Source organism: Plecotus auritus, assembly GCF_963455305.1.
Source record: "Plecotus auritus genome assembly, chromosome: 5".
Classification (NCBI taxonomy): Eukaryota; Metazoa; Chordata; class Mammalia; order Chiroptera; family Vespertilionidae; genus Plecotus; species Plecotus auritus.
Genome location: NC_137776.1, coordinates 107,222,362 through 107,239,538, shown reverse-complemented (window position 1 = coordinate 107,239,538; position 17,177 = coordinate 107,222,362). Strand labels below are relative to the sequence as shown.

The following is a 17,177-nucleotide window of genomic DNA, read 5'->3' as shown; positions in this document are numbered from 1 at the left end:
CTCACAAACAAGCATAAAAAATCGATATAATCAACATTCAAGCAAACAACAACAAAAGGACAGAGAAAAACAATATTTTGGATAGTGAAGACAGATAAGAGAGAGGTGTGTATGAACTCAGAGCAGGGGATTGGAAATTAGACAGGGTGAAATTTTAACGGGGTAAAAAGAAAGAATGGGGAAAATCTAAAGCAGGAGAAGGGTAAGAGAAACAGGACAACAAAAGGGGAAACGTTAGTTAGAGAGTGATGGTGTAAAGGTAGAGTTGAGGTAGAGTAGAACGATGCTAAAGGAAAGATGAAAATGTAGAACACTAATCTCAAAGTCAAATAGAAAATAAAATGACACTTTTTAAAAAAAAAGGTAAAATAGTAGTAGTAATAATACTGATTAAAAATAAAAATGTAATAATTAAAAAGGTAAAATCGAGTGAGGAAAAAAGAAAAACAATAGTTTCTTAAGTAAAAGATGAAAAAATATATATAAAAAATAAAAATAAAATGTGCAGTAGTGAAGGTCATTCACTTCCTCTACTCTTCTGTTTGGCACGCCTGTTTCCCAGTCAGGACAGTATTGCAGTTCCCTGCGTTCCACTGCTCCTCAGTGTTGTAAGCCAGTCCTGATTTTTACACAGGCGGTTTGTCTTACTTTTTGTATTCCTTTATTTGTGATTACACCAGAGCCAATTTGTGATTCAACCCCTGCGTGGCAGTGTTTATGGATTGACCTCCAGGTCTATAGGTTCTCTCTAGCCTGTGCTTAGATCCTGCTTTTCCTGTGGCACTCAATACCGGTTTGTGGGAGTGGGCTGCCCCAGAGCTCGTTCTCCGACGGTCACCCCCCACTCCGATCCCAAGGTTCCAGAAAAACAACTTGCCCCTGCAGTCTCCTAGGGTGTCCCCAACTGGGTGATCCCATGCACTGGGCTCAGCAATCAGAAGCAAGGATTTAAAGAGGAGAAAGCGCAAGTGTGCGAACTCCGGGGATGCGCATAAGTCTGTGCAGTCCTTCCTCTCCCCCCCCCCCACCCCCCCCCCCCCGTGTCCAAGCAGCCAGCACACTTTTAAAATTTTTAGGCTATCCTTTTGCGTCAGATCAAAATGGGTTGGTTTTTAGAGATCCCTTCTGTTAGCAGCTTTGAGGATCCCCTTCCGCATTCACAGATCACGCCAACCCCAACAGCCACAGATTTTTCTAGGCGCTGATTTCCCCCAGTCCTCCAGCTCCCACAGTGTGCGCGTTTCTCTGTCCTTCCAGGACCAGAGACCTCACTTTATCACAGGCGAAATCTGACCTTTCCATGGTGGAGTGTAGAGCTCTTCGGAATCCGCGTGTTTGCGCCAATTGGGGACCGGTGCTCTGGGGTTCGCAGATGTTCGGTGGGTGCTGCAGTTGTAGATTTTCAGGCTTCCGATAACATCCACTTTACCCTTCAAGATGGCACAGTCTCCGCGTCCAAGCCAGTGGCTCTGGGAGGGAACCCAGCAGCAGTGGGGGCTGCCCTGTCAGGGGAGCCCCGTCCAGCAGTCCCCCACCTTCTCCTGGAGTATAGCTGTCCCTCAACTCACTAACAAACACTCCTCGTGCGACCCTCAGCTGTTCTTTCTGTCTACTCCAGGACAAGGCTCCGGATACATCTCTCTATTCCGCCGCCATTTTTTTTTTCTGCAAAAACTTTTTTAGTTTATTTTTTCTTTTGTTTCCCTTACCTGAGGAAACATATTTAAAAAATACTGCAAAGAGCGATGGCAAAGAGTTTACTGCCTATGTTTTCTTCAAGGAGTTCTATGGTTTTAGGTATTACATTGATGTCTTTATTCCATTTTTAGTTTATCCTTGTATATGTTGTAAGAAAGTGATCTAGTTTATTTATTTATTTTTTTTGCACGTATTTGTCCAGTTTTCCCAATACCATTTGTTGGAGAGACTAATCTTAACCCCATTGTATTTTCTTGCCTCCATTGCCATAGATTACTGACCATGTAAGTGTGGGTTTATTTCTGGGCTATTCTGTTCCGTTGATCTGTGTGTCTGTTTTTATGCTAGTACCATGCTATTTTTATTACTGTAGACTTATAATATAGTTTAATAACAGGTAGCATGATATCCAACTTTGTCCTTCTTTCTCAAGATTGCTTAGGTTATTCAAGGTCTTTTGAGGTTCCATATAAATTTTAGTATTATTTGTTCTAGTTCTGTGAAAATGCCATTGGTATATATTTTTTTATTATTATTTCTTTACTGATTTCAGAAAGGAAGGGAGAAAGATAGAAACATCAATGATGAGAGACGATCACCGATTGGCTGCCTCCCGCACGCCCCCTACAATCCAGGCATGTGCCCTCGGCCAGAATTGAATCTGGGACTCTTCATTCCGCAGGCTAATGCTCTGTCCACTGATCCAAGCTGGCTAGTGCCATTGGTATTTTGATAGGGATGGCATTGAAACTGATCGATTGCTTTGGTTAGTACGGCCATTTTAATGATGTTAATTCTTCCCATCTATGAGCACAATTGGTTTCTGAATTTCTCCTTCTAATATTGTTGTTACTAGTATATAAAGAGGCAACTGATTTCTGAATATTAATTTTATATTCTTCACTGAATTAATTTATTAGTTCTAATAGGTTTCTTTGGGTGGATTCTTTAGGGTTCCCTATATATAGAATCATGTCATCTGAAGAAGTTTTACTTCTTCCTTTCCAATTTCAATGCCTTTTGTATCTTTTTCTTGTTTGATTTCTATGACTAGGACTTCCATTACTGTGTTGAATAAAGGTGGTGAAAGTGGACAACTCTGTCTTGTTCCTTTTCTTTTTTCTTTTCCCTTTCTTTTCTTAAAGAAGATGCTTTCTTTTGATAAGATTTTTATTCTTCATTTTGTTTCTGTGGTGTATCATACTAATTGATTTGTGGATATTGAACCAGCCTTTCATCCCAGGAATAAATCCCACTTGATAGAATGGCTATCTTTTTAATTAATTGTGCATTTGCTTTGCTAATACTTTGTTGAGGATTTTTGCATCTGTGTTCATCAGGGATATTGGCCTATAATTTATTTTTTGTAGTGTTTTTGTCTAGTTTTGGTATCAGGGTAATGTGGGCCTCAAAGTGAATTTTGGAGCTTTCACTGTTCAGTTTTTTGGAACAGTTTGAGGAAGATAGGTATTAATTTTTATTTCAATGTTTGGTAAAATTCACCTGTGAAGCCATCTGGTTCAGGAATTTTGTTTGTTGGGAAGTGTTTTTGAATACTTATGTGATTTTTTTTTTTCTTTATTGATTAAGGTATTACAAATGTGTCCTTATCACCCCATTGTTCCCCCAAACCCCCAGTCTTGTCCTCACCCTCACCCCCTGTTGTCTACGTCCATCGCTACTTATGTGATTCTGCTATTAGTTATTGGTCTGTTCAGTTTTTTTCTTTCTTCTTGACTCAGTCTTGGAAGATTGTATGTTTCTAGGAATTTATCCATTTCTTTCAGGTTGTTCATTTTGTTGGCATATATAATTGTTTATAGTATTACCTTATAACCCTTTGCTTTTTTTTTTGTGATGTTTGTTGTCACTTTTCTTCATTTATGATTTTATTTATTTGGGCCCCCTCTTTTTTTTCTAGATGAGTTTGGTTAAAGGTTTATCAATGCTGTTCATCTTTTCAAAGAACCTCCTCTTGGTTTCCTTGACCTTTTTTTGTTTTGTTTGTTTATTTAGACTATTGCATTTACTTCTACCCTAAAATTATTTTGTTCCTTCTACTCACTTTTAGGTTTTAAAGTTCTTTGTCTAGCTCCTTTAGGTGAAAGTTTAGGTAGAATATTTGAGAATTTTTTTGTTTCTTGAGGTAGGCCTGTATTACTATAAATTTCCTTCTCAGGACCCTTTGGCTGTATCCCATTGATTTTTGGGTCATTGTGTTTTTAGTTTTCTTCTTGTAATGGATTTCTAGTTTCATACCATTGTGATGAAAGAATGTTCTTGATGTGACTTCAGTCTCTTTAAATTTATTGAGACTTGTTCTGTAGCCAAATATGTGGTCTGTCCTGGAAAATGTTCCATGTGCACTTGAAAAGAATGTATGTTTTGCTTTTGGGTGAAATGTCCTAAATATATCAATTAAATCCATTTGGCCTAATATGTCATTTAAGGCCACTGTTTCCTTGTTGATTTTCTTTCTTGATGATGTATTTATTGATATCAATGGAAAAGTCCCCTATTATTATTATACTAGAGGCCCGATGCACGAAGATTTGTGCAAGAATAGGCCTTCCTTCCCCTGGCTGCTGGCACCACCTTTGCTCCAGCCCAGAGCCACCTTTCTGCCTTCTCTCCGGCCTGGAGCCGCCTTCCGCCTCTTGCCTTGTTTGTGTCAATTTGCATATTCCCTCCGTATTGGCTGTGGGTGGATGCTACCATCTTTGTCTCGGAGTTATGGTCAATTTGCAAATTTCGTCTTTATTAAATAGGATTTTTTGTCAATCTCCTCCTTTCTGTTCATCAGTATGTAATTGCTTTATGTAATTATGTGCTCCTCTGTTGGGTATGTAGATGTTTACAAGAGTTAAATTGTTGGATTGATCTCTTTATCATTATGAAATGTCCTTTTTTGTCCCTTGTTATAGTCATTGTTTTAAAGTCCATTTTGTCTGAAATAAGTAGTTACCCCAGCTTATTTTTTCATTTCTATTTTTATGCAATATCATTTTTACTTCCATTCATCCTGTATGTGACCTTTGATCTGAAGAGGATCTCTTGTAGGCAGCAGCATATGTACATGTCTTGTTTGTTGTTGTTTTTTAACCTATCCAGCCACTCTGTGTCTTTTGATTGGAGCATTTAATCCATTTACATTTAAAGTAGTTATTGATAGGTATGTAGTTATTGCCATTTCATTGTTTTCTGGTTGTTTTTGTAGTTCTGTTTCTTTTTCTTATTTTCTTACTCTCTTTTGTATGTATGTGACTTTCTGTAGTGTTGTTTTTGGATTCTTTTCTATTTCTTTTGTATACTCTTACAGAATTTTAGTTTGTGGTTACCATATGTTTCATATATACCCAGCTATGTTTGAATACATTCTAAAATCAATACAGTTTTATTCACCCTTTATATGTTTATGTTTTTGTCATTATTTTTACTTATTTTCTGTGTGTGCTTATGTATATACCTTAATTTATTGTTGAAATTACCCATGGTCTTCCAACTTTTACCTTTCCTTTTTAAAATCTTTATTGTTGAGAGTATTACAGATGCCACCCCCCCCCCCCCCCATTACCTCCTCCACCTGGTTCCCGCCCCACCCCAGGCCTTCACTGCCCTATTGTCTGTTTCCATGGGTAATGCACATTTCTATGGGTAATGCACATCTATACTAATAAAAGCCTAGGTGGTGTCTTGCCCTCGCATCATCACAAGATGGCTGTCCCCACGTCATCACAAGGTGGCCGCCACAAGATGGCCACCACAAGTTGGCCGGCAGAGGAGGGCAGTTGGGTGCAACCGGGCCTGCAGGAGAGGGCAGTTAGGGGCTACCAGGCCGGCAGGGGAGGGCAGTTGGGGGCGATTGGGCCGGCAGGGGAGTGGTTAGGTTTTGATCGGGCCGGCAGGGGAGTGGTTAGGGGCAATCAGGCAGGCAGGCAGGTGAGCAGTTAGGAGCCAGCAATCCTGGATTGTGAGAGGGATGTCTGACTGCCAGTTTAGGCCCGATCCCGCAGGGGTCCCAGATTGGAGAGGGTGCAGGCTGGACTGAGGGACACCCTCCCAGTTCACGAATTACGTGCACTGGGCCTCTAGTATGCATATCAGTTCTTTGGTTAACCTCTACCCTCTTCCTCCCGCCCACCTTCCCTCTGAGATTCCTCAGTCTGTTCATATTTCCATGCTTCTGGTTCTATTTTTTAAAAATATTTTTTTATTGATCTCAGAGAGGAGGGGAGAGGAAGAGAGAGATAAAATCATTAATGATGAGAGAAAATCATTGATTGGCTGCCTCCTACAAGTCCCCTACTGGGGATCAAGCCCGCAACCCCAGCACATGCCCTTGACCGGAATCTAACCTGGGACCCTTCAGTCGCAGGCTGCCGCTCTGTCCACCAAGCCAAATGGCTAGGGTGCTTCTGGTTCTATTTTATTTGTCAATTTATTTTGTTCATTAGATTCCTCGTTCATTTATTTTGATTTTTAAGTTCAATTGTTGATAGATATGTATTTATTGTCATTTTATTGTTCATATTTTTTATCCTTCTCCTTTTTCTATTTCTTACGAATACCCTTCAGCATTTCATGTAATACGGGTTTGGTGGTAATGAACACCTTTAGCTTTTTCTTTTCTGAGAAGATCTTTATCTGACCTTTAATTCTAAAGGATAGCTTTGCTGGGTTGAGTAATCTTGGTTGTAGGTTCTTGCTTTTTATCACTTTGAATATTTCTTGCCACTCCCTTTTGGCCTGCATAATTTTTGTTGAGAAATTAGCTGATAGTCCTATGGGCGCTCCTTTGTAGGTAACTAAGTGCTTTTCTCTTGGTGCTTTTAAGATTCTCTCTTTGTCTTTAGCCTTTGGCATTTTAATTATGATGTGTCTTGGTGCCTCTTTAGGTTCCTCTTTTTTGGAACTCTCTTTGCTTCCTGGACTTGCAAGTCTATTTCTTTCACCAGGTAGGGGAAGTTTTCTGTCATTATTTCTTCAAATAGGTTCTCAATATCTTGGTCTCTCTCTTCTTCTGGCACCCCATAATGCTAATGTTGGTATGCTTAAAGTTGCCCGAGTGGCTCCTTACACTATCTTTATATTTTTGGATTCTTTTTTCTTTTGCTCTTTGGATTAGGTGTTTTATGCTTCCTCATATTCTATATTGTTGATTTGATTCTTGGAATTCTCTGCTCTACTGTTGCATCCCGTAAATAATTCTTTATTTCAGTTAGTGCATGCTTAATTTCTGGCTGGTCCTTTTTCATGTCTTTGGCATTCTCATTAAGATCCTTGAACATCTCACTAAGTCCCTTGAAGCTCTCATTACTAGTAAGTTTCTTGAGCATCCTTATAATCACAGTTTTGAACTCTGTATCTAATAGTTTGCTTCCATTTTATGTAGTTCTTTTTCTTGAAATTTCTTATGTTCTTTCATTTGTGACATGTTTCTTGGTCTCTGCATTTTGGCTGCTTCCCTGTGTTTGTTTCTATGTATTGGGTAGAGCTGCTATATCTCCTGGACTTGGTAGATGGCCTTGTGTACTAGTGTCCTACAGGGCCCAGTGGCTGAGCCTCTCTTCATCTGAGCTGGGCACTCTATGTGTGCCCCTATGTGGGCTGTGGGCACTGTCTTGTAGTTGAGCCTTGATTGCTGTTGGTGTCACTGGGAGGGATTGACTTCCAGGCCTTTTGGCTGTGAGGACCAGCTGGGAATACAGTGGGAAGAGCAGCTACGCAGGAGACACCCCTAAGGAGCAGGACTTGGTTCAGTGGGGCTTTGGTGCTCACTGAGTCTGCCCCTTGAGTGTGTCACTTGTGGATGTGTAGAGTTGTAATCTGGTGTGGTCTGAAGCTGTCCACTAGGTGCACTGGCTCTAGGACCTCCAGGGAGATGCAAAGTTAGCCACTGCCTGGGGTCACCTGGCAGGAACTACAGAGAGACCTGCAGCTTCCTCCTATCTGTATCAGGTTTAGAAGTGCCCAGGCGAGGCCCAGCTGTGAAGTAAGGTAGTCTGGTGCTAGTGCTGGGTCTTGGGCCTTTTATTGATAGGTTTGGAGCACGCTGGTACCAGCTGCAGGTTGTTTGAGAGATTTGAGCAAAGTCTGAAGCCTGAGCCAGGACAGGCCATTCATATGAAAAAGCTGCTACAAACAGCTTGGGTGGGGCTGCAAATTTTGGGGTAGGGTGGGCGGGGGGTGGTAGTGGTGGTGTTAAATCACCAGGGCAGGGCAAACAGTGTGAGCCAGGTTGATGGAGACTCACATATGGTGCCTGTCAGTCAGCTCTGTGGCAAGGGAGGTTTCAGAATGGGAGCAATGACTTCTGCGAGCACTTTTGTCTGGAGATAGCTGCCCCCAAGTTCTTGCCCTGATGCCAGACAATTTAGTTCCTCCCTGTATATTTCCTGGATCTTTTCAGGCTGCTGCCCCAGTGCTGGAGCTCAGAGGGAGTGAGTCTGACTAAGTCTGTGTGCTGGCCCTTTAAGAGGAACTGCTGGGACTCTGTCAGCCTCTGTGTCACTCAGCCACAATCCCTGCTAGTTTCTACAGATTGAAGTTACAGGGACTTTTCTTCCCAGCACTGAATCCCTGGGCTGGGCGTCTGGTGTGGGGCTGGGACCCCTTGCTCCTTCACAGGAGGCCTCCGCAGCCAAGATATCCTTCCTAATTAAAAGAAGATCATGCCTTTGCCCCTCCTACCAGTCATTGTGCTTTCTTTATTTCTCTAGTTGTAGGACTTCTTTTCAGCTAGATTTCAGGTGATTCTGAATGATGTTTGTTCTGTATTTTAGTTGTAATTTTGATGTGGTTGTGGGAGTGTGTATCACATTTACCTATGCTGCCATCTTGGTTTCCTCCCTCCTTTTTGCCTTTCAACCTTTGTACTAGGTTTGTATTTGGTTAATCCACTGCTTTTACTAAGTGTTGCCCTTTGTCGGAATTTTTTTTCCATGTGTGTATATATATGTATATTTTTTCATTCATTCTAAAGAGAGGGGAAGGAAGAGGGAGGAAGAGAGAGAGAGAGAGAGAAATATTTATGTGAGAGAGAAACATCAATCAGCCACCTCTCGTACAGGTCCCAAATGGGATAGAACCCAAAACCTGGGTATATGCCCTGACTGGACTTGAACCCACAAGAAAAATACATGATCTGAAAATTTAAAAAAAATTACTAAATGTAATTAATAGCAGTTAGACTCCACAAATAAAAAGTATCCAAAATGGAACAACACCACCAACAACAACAATAACAAAACAAAAAAACCTGGGAAAATGAATAGCCTCAGTGATCTGTTGGACACATAACATAAATGAAATTGGACTTCATGAAAGAGAGGACAGAGGGGTAAACGAAAAAACAAATCTGAAACATATAACGGCAGAAATTTTCCAGATGTGGTAAGTATACCAGTACAGCCATACAGCTTACAAGATCAACATAACCAAAGTAAGATAAAAAAACAACAACAAGGAAAACCGTGCCAAGGCACATCCTAATCAAATTTCTGAAAACCACCAACAAAGTATTTTTAAAACTGCCAAAGAATAATAGATATTAAAAATAGAGAAACAGAAAATATTAATTCCAGATTTGTTGTCAGAAACCAGGTCAGCCAGAAGACAGTGCACTAAATCTTTAAGGTGCTGCTGAAAAAAACAGCATCCTACCTGTGAACTCAGCATACCATATTCAGCAAATACCTTCCAACTGCATGACCCTTTGGTTCATGGGATGGCACTCCAGCCACCACTGAGCCACCCCAGCCAGGGCTTTTGTTTATGAGTGTGTGTGTGTGTGTTTAAAATTGATTTTAGAAAAAATAAAAAAAAATAAAATTGATTTTAGAGCTAGAGGAAGGGAGAGGAATAGAGAGGTGGGAACATCCATGGGGGATAAACACTGATCAGCTGCCTCCTGCATGCCCCCTACTGGGGATCAAATCTGCAACCCAGGCATATGTCCTGATCGGGAAATGAATCAGTGACACTCAACCATTGAGTCACACCACCTAGGCCTATATTTTTTTATTCCTCTTTTTGGTCATTTTTACTTAAGGAAGTCCCTCTAACATTTTTTGTAATACTGATTTAGTGATGATGAATTCTTTGCTTATTCTTATCTGGGAAACTATCTCTCATTTGATTCTAAATGACAGCCTTGCTATAGTAACCTTGGATATAGGTCTTTGCCATTAGTCACTTTGAATAGTTCATGCCATTTCCTTGTGCCCTGCCAAATTTCTGTTGAAAATCAGTATACAGTCTTATGGGAGTTCCCTTGTATGTATCTGTTTTTCTCTTGTTACTTTTAAGAATCTCTCTGTCTTTAACTTTTGGCATTTTAATTATGATGTGTCTTGGTGTGTGACACTTTGGGTTCATCTTGTTTGGAGCTCTCTCTGCTTCTTGGACTTGTATGTCTATTTCCTTCACCAAGTTAGGGAAGTTTTCTGTCATTATTTCCTTTAGATACATATTCCATCCCTTCTCTCTTCTCCTTCTGGGACCCCTATTATGTGAATGTTGGTATGTTGGATGTTCTCCCACAGGTCTGTTAAATTTTCCTCATTTGTTAAATTCTTTTTTCTCTTTATTTCTTTTAAGCGTTTTTGCTTCTTTTTCTTCCAAGTCACTGATTTGATCCTCTACTTCATCTAATGTAATACTGATTCCTTCTAGTATAGTCTTCATTTCAGTTATTGCATTTTTTTCTGACTTTTTCAATGTTTTCTATCTCCATTTTTATGCTTCCTATCTCTTTATTGAAGTTCTCACTGAGTTCATCTATTCCTCATAGTTCATTGAGCATTCTCATAACCATTGTTTTGAACACTGTATCTATTAGATTGCTTGGTTTCCCTTTCCATTTTTCTCAAATTTTGTTCTATCATTTGGGACATGCTTTGTGTTTCCTCATGTTGGCTGACTCCTGTGGTTGTTTCTATGTAGTAGATAAGACCTGCTTTGTTTTGGCAGAGTGGCCTTATGTAGTAGGTGCTCAATGAGTGGCACAGTCTCCCTGGTCACCTGAGCCCCGTGCTCCAGGGGTGTCCCTTGTATGGGTTGTGTGCTCTTCCCTGTAGTAATTGGGCCTCAATTGCTGTTGACATCTCAGTGGGTTGTGTTGACCCTCAGGCTGACTGGTTGTGAGGGCTGACTGTGACTACAGAGGACAAGCTATTGTGCAGGGGCTGACCCCATGCAGTGGGAGTTGCTGTAGTGGGGCTCTGGTGTCACCTGAGTCAACCCTTGCATTTTTGAAACTGGGTGTGTGGTGCTCTGGTGTGGTCTGAAGCTGGCCACCAGGTGTGTTGGGTCTGGAGCTTCTTGGGAGGGGCTCCAGTGCAGGCCAAGGTCAGCTGCTGATTGTGCTGTGCTATGTTGTAAACTGAAGCCAGCAGCCACTGGTGCTGGGCTTGGGAACCTTTGGTGGGCCCCATGATGCTAGCTGAGGATTGCTGCCACTTGTGCTGGACTTGTCGCTTTATTGAAGCTGTGTTCCAGTTCAAGACTGGTTGCTGCTTATTCCAGGCTTGGGGTCAGCTAATGGGAGTTACCATGCAAGTTGAGACCAGTTGCCACCTGTGCTCAGCTTGGGTCCGTTTAGCAAGAACTAACTGTAAGGCATGCTGAGGCCGGCTGCTGCTTGTTTGTGGTTTGTGGATCTTGAATTTTGGGAAAGTCTGTAGCACAAGTCTACAGCACAAGTCCAGGCGGGCTGCTGGTGTGGAAAAGCCACTGGAAGAAGCTAGGGCCAGAGTTGGGTGGGTGTGGTCTCTGGGGAATCACCAGGTGGGGCCAGCGGTATTAGCCAGGTTAATCCAGAGTAGATTTGCTTCTCCCTTGCACTGGGCTGGTTGGGAGGAAGGAGAGCTCAGTAAGGGAATGAAAGTGTGGCCTGCCAGCACTTTCATTCTCTTCCCCTCCCTAGAGAGTTGCCCTGACCCCTGACCCTCCAGCCCTTACCTAAAGTTAGTAAATTCAGGTTCTCCTCATGTGTCTCTGGTACTTCTTTAGCTGCTGCCCTTGCTCTACAGCTTAGATCAGGGGTCCTCAAACTTTTTAAACAGCGGGCCAGTTCACTGTCCCTCAGACAGTTGGAGGGCCGGACTATAGTTTAAAAAAAAACAAACTATGAACAAATTCCTATGCGCACTGAGGGCCCGGGAAGAGTCGGCTACTAAGCAGGACAGGCAGCGGCACCCGGCCGGCCGGATAAATGTCCTCGGCGGGCCGCAATTTGAGGATGCCTGGCTTAGAGTGAGAGAGTTTATTAGCAAGTGAGTGTCCACTGGCCCTTTAAGAACGGAGTGTCTCAGTCTCCCGCAGCACTTAGTCTCTCGCATGCCATCCTGTGCTGGTTTTCACAGCCTGATGTCAAGCAGAGTCCTTCTCAGAGCACTGGTGTGTGGTGTAGGTCTCCAACCCCTATCTCTTGGTGGGGGACCTCTGCAGCCGTGAATACCCCTCCTGATTATTAATCACCAGATGGTGGGTGTTGGACTTGCCCATTCTGTGTCTCCTTCCTTCCTACCAGTCTTGATGTGGTTTTTAAAAAATATATTTTTAGTTATAGGACTTCTGTTCAGCTAGTCTTCATGTGGTTCTCAATGATGGTTGTTCTGTAATGTCGTTGTAAATTTGATGTGATTGTGGAAGCAGGTGAGCAGAGTTTACCTATTCCGCCATCTTGACTGGAAGTCTGATTTTCTGCGGTTTCAATATGATAAGCATATTATGTCCTTCCTTTTTGCTTGCGGGGGGAAGGGGTGTCTCGTCATTTATCTTGCTTTGTGTTGTCTGAGCTTCCTGGATGTATGGTTTGGTGCCGGATGATAATTTGGGGGAATCATCAATCATTATTGCTTCAAATATTTTTTGGTTCCTTTCTTGTTTTTCTGGCATTTTTATTGTGCATATGTTACACTCTTTGTTACTGTCCCATAGTTCTTGGATATTGTTTTGTTTTGTTTTGTTTTGTTTTCCCGCCTGTGCCTTTTTTGTTTGCTTTTGAGTTTTGGAAGTTTCTGTTGACATATTCTCAAGCTCAGAGATTATTTCCTCATGAATGTTCAGTGTACTGAGTCATCAAAGACATTCTTCATTTTTGTTAGATGCTTTTGATCTCTACCATGGCCTTTTGATTTTTTTGTATAATCTTTATCTCACCTGTCCTTCATGCTGTCCACTTTTTTCATTAGAGCCTTTACCATATTATTCATAGTTATGTTAAATTTCTAGTCTGATAATTCCAATTTTGCCATATCTAAGTCTGCTTCAGATGCCTGCTCTGTCTCTTCAAATTGTGCTTTTTGCCTTTTAATATGCCTAACAATTATTTGTAAGCCAGACATTATGTACAGGGTAAAGGAACTCCAGTGAATGGGTCTTTAGTGAGGTGGTGGTGAGGTGTAGGGAAGAGGGAAGAGATACATTCTGTAGTGCTGTGATTAGGTCTCTGTCTTTCAGTGAGTCTGTATCACTGGGCTGTGACTTTCACAAGTGCTTCTCTGTATCCTTCCCCTTATGGGAGACAGGACTGCATGGGGGCTAGAGAGAGCTGGATATTTCCCTGTCCTCAGCTCAGTTAGGCTGTGATAAAATAGTTTCTTTTGAGGGCAAGCCCAGTTTAGAACAGAATGTTATGGTATATTTCAAAGGGGGTACTTTTCCCCTCCCTCTGCTGGAAGCAGGAGGGGATTTTTCAATGATCTTCACTGTGAGAACCTGATAGAGAGATCCTGGAGATAAAACTCAAAAATGTTGAGCTCCCACCACCCTCTCCCTTCCATCTCTCCCTTGACTGTATTTCCCTGGAGTTTTTAACTCTTAGACTTTTATACACTGAGCCTCCAGCAGTTGGTCAATTACTATTTGGGATTTCCTCCCCCAGCACTGGTTCCCTGGAGGTATCTGCTGAATGAGTTGTGAATCTGTGTATTTGCTTGTCTGTTTTTCTAGTTTTGGAATCAGCACTTTGCTCTGTGACCTCACTTCTGTGACCAATGTACGAAGAGTTGTTGATTTTTCAGCTTGTTCAGCTCTTGTTAGGACAGAGTAACGACTTCCAAGCTCTTAACACAGTGGTCAGCAAACTCATTAGTCAACAGAGCCAAATATCAACAGTATAATGATTGAAATTTCTTTTGAGAGTCGAAAACCGACTTCTGCACATGGGCCACGAAGTTTCAATCGCACTGTATGTACGTGCCCGCACATGGTATTTTGTGGAAGAGCCACATTCAAGGGGCCAAAGAGCCGCATGTGGCTCGCGAGCCGCAGTTTGTCGACCACTGTCTTAACATACTGTACTGGAAACAAGAAGTTCTCTCTGTTTATTCTTTTTAATTTCAAGAACTTTTGTTTCCCCTTTTCATGGCCTCTTGTTCCCATTTATGACTGGAATATCTTCAGTTCCTTGAGCATACCAATTCTTCCATTAATCTTTGTAGTTCTTGGACCATTTTGTGAACAGTGGTGCTACTTCTTTCCATCTTTCTCAGTTCTGCCACTGAGGTTACATGACTGTTGAACATTGTCCATTCATACCTAAGAATTAAGAATGAATTATGAATGGCTTACCCTTTCTTGAGTGATCAATAGAATTGTTTCTGCCATGCTACTCTTCTAAACGGGAAAGTCAACCTTGGGGGGATGTGTGGGGCCAGGATAAGCTTTGTAGGATGCAGGGACAGGGATGTGTCTATAACGTTGGGGACACACCAAATGCTAAAGTCAGCTGCCCTTTCCTTGTATGTTCAGCATGGGAAGGGAGGGAGGGGATCCTGATGTCTGGTGCAGTGGTAGTAGAACTTGCTTTTGCATTTCTTATCTCCTCATTCTTACCTGCTGACACCCAGAGGTGATGCAGGGATGCTTCAGGTAGATTTGCCCTCCATCCATTCTGTGTCGTATCTTCACCCATGGGCTGCCCACTTCTTTGCATGCATGAAGACATGCAGGGTGAAAGTGGGTGAGCATGGCTCTATCAGCCCAGGGTCAAGGCTCACCATCTTTATCTGTGAACTAAGACAGTCGTACATAGACCAATTGGCCATCTATCTTCTTTTTCAGTTAACTTTTTAAAATTGTAAATATAACAGTAGTACAGAAATTTTTGTTTGCAAATGGTCACCTTAATCTAAATCAAGGAGAGAAATAACTCAGAAGCCTTCCTCCTCCACCCAGGGGAGTTTATGGTGAAAAGTCCTTTGTTTTATTTGTATTGTTGATACTTAGTGTAAATTTTGGTCTATATAGTAAGTACTGCTTTTGCTATATTCCACAGATTGGATAGATTGTGTTTTCATTTTTTTTAAATTCAGAATATTTGAATTTTCATTGATTTTGTGGTTGAGCCATGGATTTTTTTAGAAGATTAATTTTCAACCCTGGGGTCTTTCCAAATTTCTAGTTTAATTCTGATGTGGTCAAAGAACAAACTTCATATGATTTCAAGTTGTTATAATGTATGTATTGAGAGTTTGCATTATGAGTAGCATATGGTGCATCTGAGTTAATGTCCCATGTGAGCTTGGGGGGGGAAATGAGTATTTTGCCATTATTGGGTTAGTACCTATAAATGTCAACTAACTAATTCAAATGTGAAGTTGAATGCTTGTGATGTTCATGTCTTCTATATCCTTTCTGATTTTCTACTCATTATTATATTAATTACTGGGATGAAAGAGTTTAACTCTCTAAGTATGGCATGTCAACTTTTTTGTAAATTTTGTCATTTTTTACCTTATGTATTTCAGTAGTTTGTAATTAGGTTCTAAACACATTAAAATTGTTATGGCTTCTTGAATAATTGACCCTTTTATCATTTTTTATTGTTGTTAATCCTCACCCAAGGATATTTTTTCTATTGATTTTCTAGAGAGAGTAGAAGGGAGAGAGGGAAAGAAACATCGATGTGAGAGACAACGGTTTTTGCCTCCCGCATGCTCCTCGACCAGGGTGGGGATTGAACCTGCGAGACCCTTCTGTGCGTGGGCTACTGCCCTAACCACTGAACCACCAGCCAGGGCTGACCCTTTTTATCATTTTGAAATAACCTGAAGTTAATTTGTCTGATATTAATTATCTCTTTTTAATATGATCTCTTACTTGGTGCATTTACCTATGTCCCTTTAATGTGTTATCAATGCTGGGGGTTGAAAGGTATTTGCTGAATATGGTATGCTGAGTTCACAGGTAGGATGCTGTTTTTTTCAGCAGCACCTTAAAGATTTAGTGCACTGTCTTCTGGCTGACCTGGTTTCTGACAACAAATCTGGAATTAGTATTTTCTGTTTCTCTATTTTTAATATCTATTATTCTTTGGCAGTTTTAAAAATACTTTGTTGGTGGTTTTCAGAAATTTGATTAGGATGTGCCTTGGCATGGGTTTCCTTGTTGTTTTTTTTTATCTTTGGTTATGTTGATCTTGTAAGCTGTACGGCTGTACTGGTATACTTACCACATCTGGAAAATTTCTGCCGTTATATGTTTCAGATTTGTTTTTTCGTTTACCCCTCTGTCCTCTCTTTCGTGAAGTCCAATTTCATTTATGTTATGTGTCCAACAGATCACTAAGGCTATTCATTTTCCCAGTTGTTTTTTGTTGGTGTTGTTCCATTTTGGATACTTTTTATCTGTGGAGTCTAATCTATTAATCACATTCAGTAATTTTTTAAAATTTCAGATCATGTATTTTTTCCCAGTTTTATTTTTCCCTGCTATTTTTCTAGTGTTTGTGTTTTGTATTTTTTCATTAAAAAATATTTTTTATTAAATTTTAGAGAGAGACATCAAGTGAAAGAGAAACATCAATCGGCTGTCTCCTACTCGCCCCAGGGATCGAGCCCACAACCCGGGCATGTGCCCTGACTGGGAAACAAACGGGCATCCTTTCAGTGCATGGGATGACATCCAGTTAACTGACCCACACCAGCCAGAGCAAGTGTTTGTATCTTTTAGATATCTGAGCATATTTATTATAGTTCTTTTCACCTCTTTGCCCCCTAATTACACTATTTTGGTAATAACCTGCTTGGTTAAATGGTTACAGTTTGCCACTCTCTTGTCTGTCTAGTAGTTTTTGCCTAGGGCATTAGACCTTTGAAATTTGTTGTGGAGTGTTCAGTTTTTGTTGTCGTCTGTTGGTTAATACTGGAGTTTGTTTTCGAAGGATGGATCTCTAGCAACTCTTTTTCTTAGGGCTTCTACAGACTTCCTGTTAAGGGGCACCTTTTTTTGTTTTTTACTGACTGCTCCAAGTGTTCAGAGATGCAGACAGATGGACTTTTGAACAACAACCTTCATGCCTTTGCAAGTTAATATCTTTCTTCTTCTTTCTTTTTTTAATCCTCGCCCGAGGATATTTATCCCATTGATTTCTTTTTTTTAAGAGAGTAGGAAGGGAGGAGGGGGAAGAGAGAAACATCGATGTGAGAGAGACACATCGATTGGTTGCCTCCACCACGCATTCCAGTCAGGGC

General features: G+C 41.1%; 1 protein-coding gene across 8 annotated transcripts in view; it reads left to right on the top strand.

Moving 5' to 3' along the window:
* SPIN1 (spindlin 1) overlaps nucleotides 1-17,177 on the top strand; it is a 109,955-nt gene that overhangs the window by 62,462 nt on the left and 30,316 nt on the right. Inside the window, exon 3 of one of the 8 annotated variants that reach the window (XM_080670360.1) lies at nucleotides 16,479-16,641. The exons of the other annotated variants lie outside the window; for them this stretch is intronic. The gene's annotated coding sequence lies outside the window, so the exon portion shown is untranslated. The remainder of the gene's footprint in view (nucleotides 1-16,478; nucleotides 16,642-17,177) is intronic. 8 annotated transcript variants of the gene reach the window in all.